We start from the raw sequence: 13,366 nt of genomic DNA, 5'->3' as shown, positions 1-13,366 counted from the left end.
ACACGCGGCGGCTATGCGTGCAAACTCGCAGACACACACGCGGACACACACACGCGGACACACGCGCGGACACACGCGCGGACACACGCGCGGACACACGCGCGGACACACGCGCGGACACGCGCGCGGACACGCGCGGACACACACGGACACCACACACATCTATGGGATGTTATTTTTAGTTGTTTTCATGTTGAACTTATTTTGTTTATTACCTACGTGACGGTTACACAGTGTGTGTGTGTGTGTAGTCACAGTGTGTGTGTGTGTGTGTCTACACACAGTGTGTGTAGACACACACACACAGTGTGTGTAGACACAGTGTGTGTAGACAGTGTGTGTGTCACTATGTGTGTGTGTCACTATGTGTGTGTGTATGTCACTATGTGTGTGTGTGTGTGTCACTATGTGTGTGTGTGTGTCACTATGTGTGTGTGTGTGTCACTGTGCGTGTGGTCCTGCACAGATGCCATATTTTCTGTCCGTCTGCTACAGCAGAGGTGTAGGGAATTCCAACAAGACCTACATCTCTGCTTTATTGACCTGGTCAAGGCCTATGATACCATCAGTAGGCCTGGGCTCTGGGTCGTTCTTCGTGCTTTTGGAGTACCTGACCCTCTGCTCACGATCATTAAGGACCTTCATGATGGTGAGCGGGCCCGGGTAAAACTACGTGGCCAGGAGTCAGAGCCATTCCCTGTACACCTTGGGGTGCGACAGGGATGTCCTCTGGCTCCCACATTATTTAACATCTATTTTGACCACGTAGTTCGTGAAGCCTTCAATAGCTGTACCAGGGGAATCTCCATATGGTACAGATATAATGGGAGGCTAATCGATGCCCGGGTGCGGTCAAGGGATGGCTCCCTATTGCTCAACCACGTTATGTATGCTGATGATTTGGTAATAGCTGCTCAGTCAGAGGAGGAGTTGGAGACGCTGCTGCTGAGACTGGAGCGTGCCACTAAGAGGTGGGGCCTTACCATCAGCCCCACCAAAACTAAGCACCTGCCTGGGTATTTTGTACCATCGGACACTCCACCCCCACAACTCCCGATCAGTGATGGGGCAGTTGTGGAGAGAGTGGAGAGTTTCCCATACCTGGGCAGTGTGCTTATGACTGGCTCCAGTTTAACAGCAGAGGTCTCACTCCGAATCAGTCGAGCGACAATATCTTTTCATCGGTTGCGTAACGCTGTGTGGAAGCTACCTGGTCTGTCGCTCCGCACTAAGCTTCAGGTCTTCTCGGCCACGGTCATTCCCTCCCTTCTCTACGCTTGCGAAACGTGGAGCCCCCTAATGGAACATCTTCGCCGGTTAGAAACATTTAGGCTGGCCTGCCTACGATCCATCCTGGGTTTAACCAGGCTGGATTGTGTGAGGAGCTCACAAATCCTTGAAAGATCTGGGCAAGGTCCCATCGGTGAGCTCCTCCGGCGGGGAAGGCTGCGTTGGCTGGGTCATGTAGCCCGCATGCCCAGCCACCGCATGCCGAAACAGCTTTTGTTCGGCCGGATCGAGGGGGCAAAGCGGGCGCGGCACGGGCTAGAGAAGAGATGGAGTGATGTGGTACAGGAGGACGTGGAGCTGAGTGGACTTGCCGATGACTGGTACCAGCGGTGTCAAGATCGGCCTCTGTGGAGGAGGCTCGTGAAGGATGCTACTGGGCAGTTGGAGGCAGTCGCCCTCCAACAACAACGGAGGGCGGAGGAGCGACGCTCAGAACAACGAGCGGAGCGCCGGGTGGCTAAAGCACAGCAGGTTGGCACAGTAGGGGGCACAGGTGGTGCATCAGCCAGTCAACTCAGTCAGTCGAACCGTGGCACCTGGGTCTGCCCCGTGACCTCCTGCCAGCGGGCATTCGACACTTCACGTGGCCTCAGGGTGCACATAGCCTGGCACAAGCGTCGTGGTGACGTCATCGCCACTTAGTGGCGAATGGCGGTTGTTGTTGTTGTTGTGTGTGTCACTGTGTGTGTGTGTCACTGTGTGTGTGTCACTGTGTGTGTCACTGTGTGTGTCACTGTGTGTGTGTGTCACTGTGTGTGTGTCACTGTGTGTGTGTGTCACTGTGTGTGTGTGTCACTGTGTCACTGTGTGTGTGTCACTGTGTCTGACTGTGTGACTGTGTGTGTCACCGTGTGTGTGTGTCACCGTGTGTGTGTGTCACCGTGTGTGTGTGTCACCGTGTGTGTGTGTAAACACTGTGTATGTGTAAACACAGTGTGTGTGACTGTGTGTGTGTGTGTGTGACTGTGTGTGTGTGTCACTGTGTGTGTGTGTGTCACTGTGTGTGTGTGTGTCACTGTGTGTGTGTGTGTCACTGTGTGTGTGTGTGTGTCACTGTGTGTGTGTGTGTGTCACTGTGTGTGTGTGTGTGTGTCACTGTGTGTGTGTGTGTCACTGTGTGTGTGTGTGTCACTGTGTGTGTGTGTGTCACTGTGTGTGTGTGTGTGTCACTGTGTGTGTGTGTGTGTCACTGTGTGTGTGTGTGTGTCACTGTGTGTGTGTGTAAACACTGTGTGTGTGTGTAAACACTGTGTGTGTGTGTAAACACTGTGTGTGTGTGTGTAAACACTGTGTGTGTGTGTGTGTCACTGTGTGTGTGTGTGTGTCACTGTGTGTGTGTGTGTGTCACTGTGTGTGTGTGTGTCACTGTGTGTGTGTGTGTCACTGTGTGTGTGTGTGTCACTGTGTGTGTGTGTGTGTCACTGTGTGTGTGTGTGTGTCACTGTGTGTGTGTGTCACTGTGTGTGTGTGTGTCACTGTGTGTGTGTGTGTCACTGTGTGTGTCACTGTGTGTGTGTGTGTCACTGTGTGTGTGTGTGTGTGTAAACAGTGTGTGTGTGTCACTGTGTGTGTGTGTGTCACTGTGTGTGTGTGTGTGTCACTGTGTGTGTGTGTGTGTCACTGTGTGTGTGTGTGTGTCACTGTGTGTGTGTGTGTCACTGTGTGTGTGTGTGTCACTGTGTGTGTGTGTGTCACTGTGTGTGTGTGTGTCACTGTGTGTGTGTGTGTCACTGTGTGTGTCACTGTGTGTCTGTAAACACTGTGTGTGTGTGTGTCACTGTGTGTGTCACTGTGTGTGTCACTGTGTGTGTCACTGTGTGTGTCACTGTGTGTGTCACTGTGTGTGTCACTGTGTGTGTCACTGTGTGTGTCACTGTGTGTGTGACCGACCTTCCTTGGTAGGCAGCCAGACCTTCTCCTCCGTGGTGGTGGCCTTCAGTTTGTCTTTGTCAAACTTGTCCACCTCAGACAGGTCGGGCTTCTCCATCTCTACGGCTGAGGAAACAAACATCACAATCATCACAATCACCATCATCACCATCACAATCATCACCATCACAATCATCATCATCACAATCATCATCATCACAATCATCATCATCACAATCATCACCACCACCATCATCATCATCACCACCATCACCACCACCATCACCACCACCATCACCACCACCACCATCACCACCACCATAACCACCAGCATCACCATCATCATCATCATCACCAGCATCACCACCACCATGACTCAGAGACCCATAGAGACCCTACATCCATAGAGCCCCATAGAGACCTCACACCCATAGAGACCCCGCTCCCCACCCCCATAGAGACCCATAGAGACCCACACCCACAGAGACCCACAGAGACCCCACACACCCATAGAGACCCACAGAGACCCCACACACCCATAGAGACCCACAGAGACCCCCCACACCCATAGAGACCCACAGAGACCCCCCACACACCCATAGAGACCCACAGAGACCCACACACCCATAGAGACCCAGAGAGACCCCCCACACCCATAGAGACCCACAGAGACCCCCACACCCATAGAGACCCCACAGAGACCCCACAAACCCATAGACCCACAGAGACCCCACACACCCATAGAGACCCACAGAGACCCCGCACACCCATAGAGACCCAAAGCGACCCCACAGAGACCCCAGAGACCCCACAGAGACCCCACACACACACATAGAGACCCCACAGAGACCCCACACACCCACAGAGACCCCACAGAGACCCCACACACCCATAGAGACCCACAGAGACCCCGCACACCCATAGACCCACAGAGACCCCACACACCCATAGAGACCCACACCCATAGAGACCCAGAGACCCCACACACCCATAGAGACCCACAGAGACCCCGCACACCCATAGAGACCCACAGAGACCCCGCACACCCATAGAGACCCACAGAGACCCCGCACACCCATAGAGACCCCCCACACCCATAGAGACCCACAGAGACCCACAGAGACCCCACACACCCATAGAGACCCACAGAGACCCCGCACACCCATAGAGACCCACAGAGACCCCACACCCATAGAGACCCACAGAGACCCCACACACCCATAGAGACCCACAGAGACCCCACACACCCACAGAGACCCACAGAGACCCCCCACACCCATAGAGACCCCACAGAGACCCACAGAGACCCACAGACCCCACAGAGACCCCCCAAACCCATAGAGACCCACAGAAACCGCACACCCATAGAGACCCACAGAGACCCCACACACCCATAGAGACCCACAGAGACCCCACACACCCATAGAGACCCACAGAGACCCACAGAGACTCACAGAGACCCCACACACCCATAGAGACCCACAGAGACCCACAGAGACTCACAGAGGCCCACAGAGACCCCCCACACCCATAGAGACCCACAGAGACCCCCCACACCCATAGACCCACAGAGACCCACAGATCCCCAAACCCATAGAGACCCACAGAGACCCCCCACACCCATAGAGACCCACAGAGACCCCGCACACCCATAGAGACCCACAGAGACCCCCCACACCCAGAGACCCCACAGAGACCCCACACACCCATAGACCCACAGAGACCCCGCACACCCATAGACCCACAGAGACCCCGCACACCCATAGACCCACAGAGACCCCGCACACCCATAGACCCACAGAGACCCCGCACACCCATAGAGACCCACAGAGACCCCCCACACCCATAGAGACCCATAGAGACCCACAGAGACCCCGCACACCCATAGACCCACAGAGACCCCGCACACCCATAGAGACCCACAGAGACCCCCCACACCCAGAGACCCCACAGAGACCCCGCACACCCATAGACCCACAGAGACCCCACACACCCATAGAGACCCACAGAGGCCCCCCACACCCATAGAGACCCACAGAGACCCCCCACACCCATAGAGACCCACAGAGGCCCCCCACACCCATAGACCCACAGAGACCCCGCAAACCCATAGAGACCCCACAGAGACCCCACACACCCATAGAAACCCCACAGAGACCCACAGAGGCCCCCCACACCCATAGACCCACAGAGACCCCGCACACCCACAGAGATCCACAGAGACCCACAGAGACCCACAGAGACCCACAGAGACCCACAGAGACCCCACAGAGACCCCACAGAGACCCCACAGAGACCCCACAGAGACCCCACAGAGACCCCACAGAGACCCCACAGAGACCCCGCACACCCACAGAGACCCACAGAGACCCCGCACACCCATAGAGACCCATAGAGACCCACACCCACAGAGACCCACAGAGACCCCACACACCCATAGAGACCCACAGAGACCCCGCACACCCATAGAGACCCACAGAGACCCCACACAACCACAGAGACCCCACAGAGACCCCACAGAGACCCCACAGAGACCCCACAGAGACCCCACAGAGACCCCACAGAGACCCCACAGAGACCCCACACCCATAGAGACCCATAGAGACCCCACACACCCACAGAGACCCACAGAGACCCCCCACACCCATAGAGACCCACAGAGACCCCCCACACCCATAGAGACCCACAGAGACCCCCCACACCCATAGAGACCCACAGAGACCCCCCACACCCATAGAGACCCATAGAGCCTCACACCCATAGAGACCCACAGAGACCCCACACAACCACAGAGACCCCACAGAGACCCCACAGAGACCCCACAGAGACCCCACAGAGACCCCACACCCATAGAGACCCACAGAGACCCCCCACACCCATAGAGACCCATAGAGCCTCACACCCATAGAGACCCACAGAGACCCCACACAACCACAGAGACCCCACAGAGACCCCACAGAGACCCCACAGAGACCCCACACCCATAGAGACCCACAGAGACCCCACACTAACACTAAAAACCTTGCATGTATTTGTGCCCCAGACTGTAAGGCCCCCCCCCCCCACTGAGGATGCTGTTTTTTTTCCCAGAATGCCCCCGGCCATCACAACGTGAACGCAACTCAACGGGAACGGCCGCTATCATCGTCGTCTGGAAATTCATAGCAGCCGCCAAGAATAATAATGTGAATGCGTAGCGATGTTGATTCTAAAAAAACATTTGGAGGGGCAGAGGGCAGGGAAACCGGAGGACTGGGAGAAAAATTCACACGGACACGGGGAGAGACGCCAAATCTGCAGCAGCAGGCATCGTCAGGGGTCTGGGATTGAACCCACGACCTCCTGCGTACCAGGCGAGGTAGTCAACATCTCTCAGTGTCTGGGGTTGAACCCACGACCTCCTGTGTACCTGGCGAGGTAGTCAACATCTCTCAGTGTCTGGGATTGAACCCACGACCTCCTGTGCACCAGGCGAGGTAGTCAACATCTCTCAGTGTCTGGGATCGAATCCACGACCTCCTGCGTACCAGGCGAGGTAGTCAACATCTCTCAGTATCTGGGATTGAACCCACGACCTCCTGTGTACCAGGCGACGTAGTCAACATCTCTCAGTGTCTGGGATTGAACCAACGACCTCCTGTGTACCAGGCGAGGTAGTCAACATCTCTCAGTGTCTGCGGATCGAATCCACGACCTCCTGCGTACCAGGCGAGGTAGTCAACATCTCTCAGTGTCTGGCGATCGAATCCACGACCTCCTGCGTACCAGGCGAGGTAGTCGACATCTACAAGATGATAACAATTTGGCCACCGGTCAAGTCCCCGGGCAACGTTCAGAGAGACACAGAAACACAGCCTTATTTGGTGACAAGCACGCACGCTAAAAAAAACAATTGCCCCTCAATTCTCTGGCCGATAAAAATGTGTGTGCGAGCGAGCGAGCGGATAGGTGCTCGCCAACAGCACTTGCCCCTGCAGTCTGTTACAGGCTACCTGGGGGGAGTGGTGGTCTTTGTCTGTGCCAGCGTGCGTGTCAAAGCGCCAGACGTTCGATTAACGTTCAACGCGGTCGATGCGATGGACACTTCACTACCCCAGCGGCATCACCTAAAGTGAGACTCAAGTGCCCCATTAAGTTAAGACTCAAGTGCCCCATTAAGTTAAGACTCAAGTGCCCCATTAAGTTAAGACTCAAGTGCCCATTAAGTTATTGTAGCGGTGTGTGTGTGTGTGTGTAAGCGGTGTGTGTGTGTGTAGCGGTGTGTGTGTGTGTGTGTAGCGGTGTGTGTGTGTGTGTGTGTAGCGGTGTGTGTGTGTGTGTGTGTAGCGGTGTGTGTGTGTGTGTGTAGCGGTGTGTGTGTGTGTGTGTAGCGGTGTGTGTGTGTGTGTGTAGCGGTGTGTGTGTGTAGCGGTGTGTGTGTGTAGCGGTGTGTGTGTGTAGCGGTGTGTGTGTGTAGCGGTGTGTGTGTGTAGCGGTGTGTGTGTGTAGCGGTGTGTGTGTGTAGCGGTGTGTGTGTGTAGCGGTGTGTGTGTGTAGCGGTGTGTGTGTGTAGCGGTGTGTGTGTGTAGCGGTGTGTGTGTGTAGCGGTGTGTGTGTGTAGCGGTGTGTGTGTGTAGCGGTGTGTGTGTGTAGCGGTGTGTGTGTGTAGCGGTGTGTGTGTGTAGCGGTGTGTGTGTGTAGCGGTGTGTGTGTGTAGCGGTGTGTGTGTGTAGCGGTGTGTGTGTGTAGCGGTGTGTGTGTGTAGCGGTGTGTGTGTGTAGCGGTGTGTGTGTGTAGCGGTGTGTGTGTGTGTAGCGGTGTGTGTGTGTGTAGCGGTGTGTGTGTGTGTAGCGGTGTGTGTGTGTGTAGCGGTGTGTGTGTGTGTAGCGGTGTGTGTGTGTGTAGCGGTGTGTGTGTGTGTGTAGCGGTGTGTGTGTGTGTGTAGCGGTGTGTGTGTGTGTAGCGGTGTGTGTGTGTGTAGCGGTGTGTGTGTGTGTAGCGGTGTGTGTGTGTGTAGCGGTGTGTGTGTGTAGCGGTGTGTGTGTGTAGCGGTGTGTGTGTGTAGCGGTGTGTGTGTGTGTAGCGGTGTGTGTGTGTGTAGCGGTGTGTGTGTGTAGCGGTGTGTGTGTGTGTGTAGCGGTGTGTGTGTGTGTAGTGGTGTGTGTGTGTAGTGGTGTGTGTGTGTAGTGGTGTGTGTGTGTGTAGCGGTGTGTACACAGCAGCAGCTAGGGGGTGGGGAATCGCCACTCTGGTTGGGGGTGGATGTGGCCGGGCGCGTGATGAGAACCTCGGGGTCACCTCGGGGTCACCTCGGGGTCACCTCGGGGTCACCTCGGGGTCACCTCGGGGTCACCTCGGGGTCACCTCGGGGTCACCTCGGGGTCACCTCGGGGTCACCCCTCAACTGGTGAGCACGTGGTGGATTCCCAGTGGTGGCGGAGGTGTGTGGTGATGTGTATAGTAGTAGTAGTGTGTATAGTAGTAGTGTGTATAGTAGTAGTAGTGGTGATGTGTATAGTAGTAGCGGTAGTGTGTATAGTAGCGGTAGTGTGTATAGTAGCAGTAGTGTGTATAGTAGCAGTAGTGTGTATAGTAGCAGTAGTGTGTATAGTAGCAGTAGTGTGTATAGTAGCAGTAGTGTGTATAGTAGCAGTAGTAGTGTGTATAGTAGTAGTAGTGGTGTGTATAGTAGTAGTGGTAGTGTGTATAGTAGTAGTGGTAGTGTGTATAGTAGTAGTGGTAGTGTGTATAGTAGTAGTGGTAGTGTGTATAGTAGTAGTGGTAGTGTGTATAGTAGTAGTGGTAGTGTGTATAGTAGTAGTGGTGTGTGTATAGTAGTAGTAGTGTGTATAGTAGTAGTGGTGTGTATAGTAGCAGTGGTGTGTATAGTAGTAGTAGTGTGTATAGTAGTAGTAGTGTGTATAGTAGTAGTAGTGGTAGTGTGTATAGTAGTAGTGGTAGTGTGTATAGTAGTAGTGGTAGTGTGTGTATAGTAGTAGTGGTAGTGTGTGTATAGTAGTAGTAGTGGTAGTGTGTATAGTAGTAGTAGTGGTAGTGTGTATAGTAGTAGTGGTAGTGTGTATAGTAGTAGTGGTGGTAGTGTGTATAGTAGTAGTGGTGGTAGTGTGTATAGTAGTAGTAGTGTGTATAGTAGTAGTGGTGGTAGTGTGTATAGTAGTAGTAGTGGTAGTGTGTATAGTAGCAGTAGTAGTGTGTATAGTAGTAGTGTGTATATAGTAGTAGTAGTGTGTATATAGTAGTGGTAGTGTGTATAGTAGTAGTAGTAGTGGTGGTAGTGTGTATAGTAGTAGTGGTGGTAGTGTGTATAGAAGAAGTAGTAGTGGTAGTGTGTATAGTAGTAGTAGTGTGTATACAGTAGTAGTGGTAGTGTGTATAGTAGTAGTGTGTATAGTAGTAGTAGTGTATGTATAGTAGTAGTAGTGTATGTATAGTAGTAGTGGTAGTGTGTGTATAGTAGTAGTGGTAGTGTGTGTATAGTAGTAGTGGTAGTGTGTATAGTAGTAGTGGTAGTGTGTATAGTAGTAGTAGTAGTGTGTATAGTAGTAGTAGTGTGTATAGTAGTAGTGGTAGTGTGTATAGTAGTAGTGGTAGTGTGTAGTAGTGGTAGTGTATAGTAGTAGTAGTGTATAGTAGTAGTGGTAGTGTGTATAGTAGTAGTGGTAGTGTGTATAGTAGTAGTGGTAGTGTGTATAGTAGTGGTAGTGTGTATAGTAGTGGTAGTGTGTATAGTAGTAGTGGTAGTGTATAGTAGTAGTGTATAGTAGTGGTAGTGTGTATAGTAGTAGGGTGTATAGTAGTAGTAGTGTGTATAGTAGTAGTAGTGTGTATAGTAGTGGTAGTGTGTATAGTAGTGGTAGTGTGTATAGTAGTAGTGTGTATAGTAGTAGTGTGTATAGTAGTAGTGTGTATAGTAGTAGTAGTGTGTATAGTAGTAGTAGTGTGTATAGTAGTAGTAGTGTGTATAGTAGTAGTAGTGTGTAAAGTAGTAGTGTGTATAGTAGTAGTAGTCCCCCCCCACATACTTCCTTCGGAAACCCCCGCGGCATACCAAACAACACAGACGTCACAACAGCAACAATCGGAGCCATAGACCACCCACACAGAGACTCACGACCACTCAGAGACACCCATGGCCTACTTAAAGATACACCCATAGTACTCAGAGAGACCCATATACTACTCACTCACACAGAGACTCCTCCACACAGAGACCATTAGACTACTCACTCACACAGACTCTCCACACAGAGAGACCCATAGACCACTCACTCACACAGAGACTCTCCACACACAGAGACCCATAGACCACTCACACAGAGACCCATAGACTACTCACTCACACAGAGACCCATAGACTACTCACTCACACAGAGACCCATAGACTACTCACTCACAGAGACCCATAGACTACTCACTCACAGAGACCCATAGACTACTCACTCACAGAGACCCATAGACTACTCACTCACACAGAGACCCATAAACCACTCACTCACACAGAGACCCATAGACTCTCACAGACACCCATAGACTACTCACTCACACAGACACCCATAGACTACTCACTCACACAGAGACCCATAGACTACTCACTCACACAGAGACCCATAGACTGCTCACTCACACAGAGACCCATAGACTACTCACTCACACAGAGACCTATAGACTCTCACACAGAGACCCATAGACTACTCACTCACACAGAGACCTATAGACTCTCACACAGAGACCCATAGACTACTCACTCACACAGAGACCCATAGACCACTCACTCACACAGAGACCCATAGACCACTCACTCACACAGAGACCCATAGACCACTCACTCACACAGAGACCTATAGACTCTCACACAGAGACCCATAGACTACTCACTCACACAGAGATCCATAGACTACTCACTCACACAGAGACCCATAGACCACTCACACAGAGACCCATAAACCACTCACTCAGAGACCCATAGACAACTCGAGGTGAGGGGTGTCTGTGTGTACCAGAGTGGTCACCTGAGCAGTGATCTCTGTGGTAGTAGCTCTATGATATCCACTTTCGCGGTGGGGTGTCTGTGTGTACCAGAGTAGTCACCTGAAGCAGCGATCTCTGTGGTAGTAGCTCTATGATATCCACTTCCGCGGTGGGGTGGGGTGTCTGTGTGTACCAGAGTGGTCACCTGAAGCCAGTGATCTCTGTGGTAGTAGCTCTATGATATCCACTTCCGCGGTGAGGGGTGTCTGTGTGTACCAGTGGTCACCTGAAGCAGCGATCTCTGTGGTAGTAGCTCTATGATATCCACTTCCGCGCTGAGGGGTGTCTGTGTGTACCAGACTGGTCACCTGAAGCAGCGATCTCTGTGGTAGTAGCTCTATGATATCCACTTCCGAGGTGGGGTGTCTGTGTGTACCAGAGTGGTCACTTGAAGCAGCGATCTCTGTGGTAGTAGCTCTATGATATCCACTTCCGCGGTGAGGTGTCTGTGTACCAGAGTGGTCATGTGAAGCAGCGATCTCTGTGGTAGTAGCTCTATGATATCCACTTCCAAGGTGAGGTGTCTGTGTACCAGTGGTCACGTGAAGCAGCGATCTCTGTGGTAGTAGCTCTATGATATCCACTTCCACGGTGAGGTGTCTGTGTGTACCAGAGTGGTCACCTGAAGCAGCGATCTCTGTGGCAGTAGCTCTATGATATCCACTTCTGCGGTGAGGTGTCTGTGTGTACCAGAGTGGTCACCTGAAGCAGTGATCTCTGTGGTAGTAGCTCTATGATATCCACTTCCGCGGTGAGGTGTCTGTGTACCAGTGGTCACCTGAAGCAGTGATCTCTGTGGTAGTAGCTCTATGATATCCACTTCCGCGGTGGGGTGGGGTGTCTGTGTGTACCAGAGTGGTCACCTGAAGCAGCGATCTCTGTGGTAGTAGCTCTATGACATCCACTTCCGCGCTGAGGGGTGGTGTTTGTGTGTACCAGAGTGATCACGTGAAGAGTGATCTCTGTGGCAGTAGCTCTATGATATCCACTTCCGCGGTGGGGTGTGTCTGTGTGTACCAGAGTAGTCACCTGAAGCAGCGATCTCTGTGGTAGTAGCTCTATGATATCCACTTCCGCGGTGGGGTGTCTGTGTGTACCAGAGTGGTCATCTGAAGCAGCGATCTCTGTGGTAGTAGCTCTATGACATCCACTTCCGCGGTGAGGGGGTGTCTGTGTGTACCAGAGTGGTCACTTGAAGCAGTGATCTCTGTGGTAGTAGCTCTATGATATCCACTTCCACGGTGGGGTGTGTCTGTGTGTACCAGAGTGGTCACGTGAAGCAGCGATCTCTGTGGTAGTAGCTCTATGACATCCACTTCCGCGGTGAGGGGGTGTCTGTGTGTACCAGAGTGGTCACGTGAAGCAGCGATCTCTGTGGTAGTAGCTCTATGATATCCACTTCAGCGCTGAGGGGTGTCTGTGTGTACCAGAGTGGTCACTTGAAGCAGCGATCTCTGTGGTAGTAGCTCTATGACATCCACTTCCGCGGTGGGGTGTCTGTGTGTACCAGAGTGGTCACGTGAAGCAGCGATCTCTGTGGTAGTAGCTCTATGATATCCACTTCCGCGGTGTGGGGTGTGTCTGTGTGTACCAGTGGTCACCTGAAGCAGCGATCTCTGTGGTAGTAGCTCTATGATATCCACTTCCGCGGTGAGGTGTCTGTGTACCAGTGGTCACCTGAAGCAGTGATGTCTGTGGTAGTAGCTCTATGATATCCACTTCCGCGGTGGGGTGTGTCTGTGTACCAGAGTGGTCACCTGAAGCAGCGCTCTGTGGTAGTAGCTCTATGATATCCACTTCCGCGATTGGCTATGTGTGTGTACCAATGGCAGCAAGCTCAGTAGGATCGCGAGTTGAGAGTCAGTTGGCTGCTGCCATCAATTCCCACGTGGTTGGTGGTGGTGACATCAGCCACGTGGTTGGTGGTGGTGGTGGTGGTGGCATCAGCCACGTGGTGGTGGTGATATCAGTCACGTGGTAGTGGTGACATCAGCTACGTGGTTGGTGGTGGTGGTGACATCAGCCACGTGGTTGGTGGTGGTGATATCAGTCACGTGGTAGTGGTGACATCAGCTACGTGGCTGGTGGTGGTGACATCAGCTACGTGGTTGGTGGTGGTGGTTGTGGTGGTGGTGACATCAGCTACGTGGTTGGTGGTGGTGGTTGTGGTGGTGGTGAC

The sequence above is a fragment of the Petromyzon marinus genome, chromosome 76 (genome assembly GCF_048934315.1).
Source record: "Petromyzon marinus isolate PM22_M1 ecotype Great Lakes invasive population chromosome 76, UKy_Petmar_22M1.pri1.0, whole genome shotgun sequence".
NCBI lineage: Eukaryota > Metazoa > Chordata > Hyperoartia > Petromyzontiformes > Petromyzontidae > Petromyzon > Petromyzon marinus.
This window is presented reverse-complemented; position numbering follows the sequence as displayed.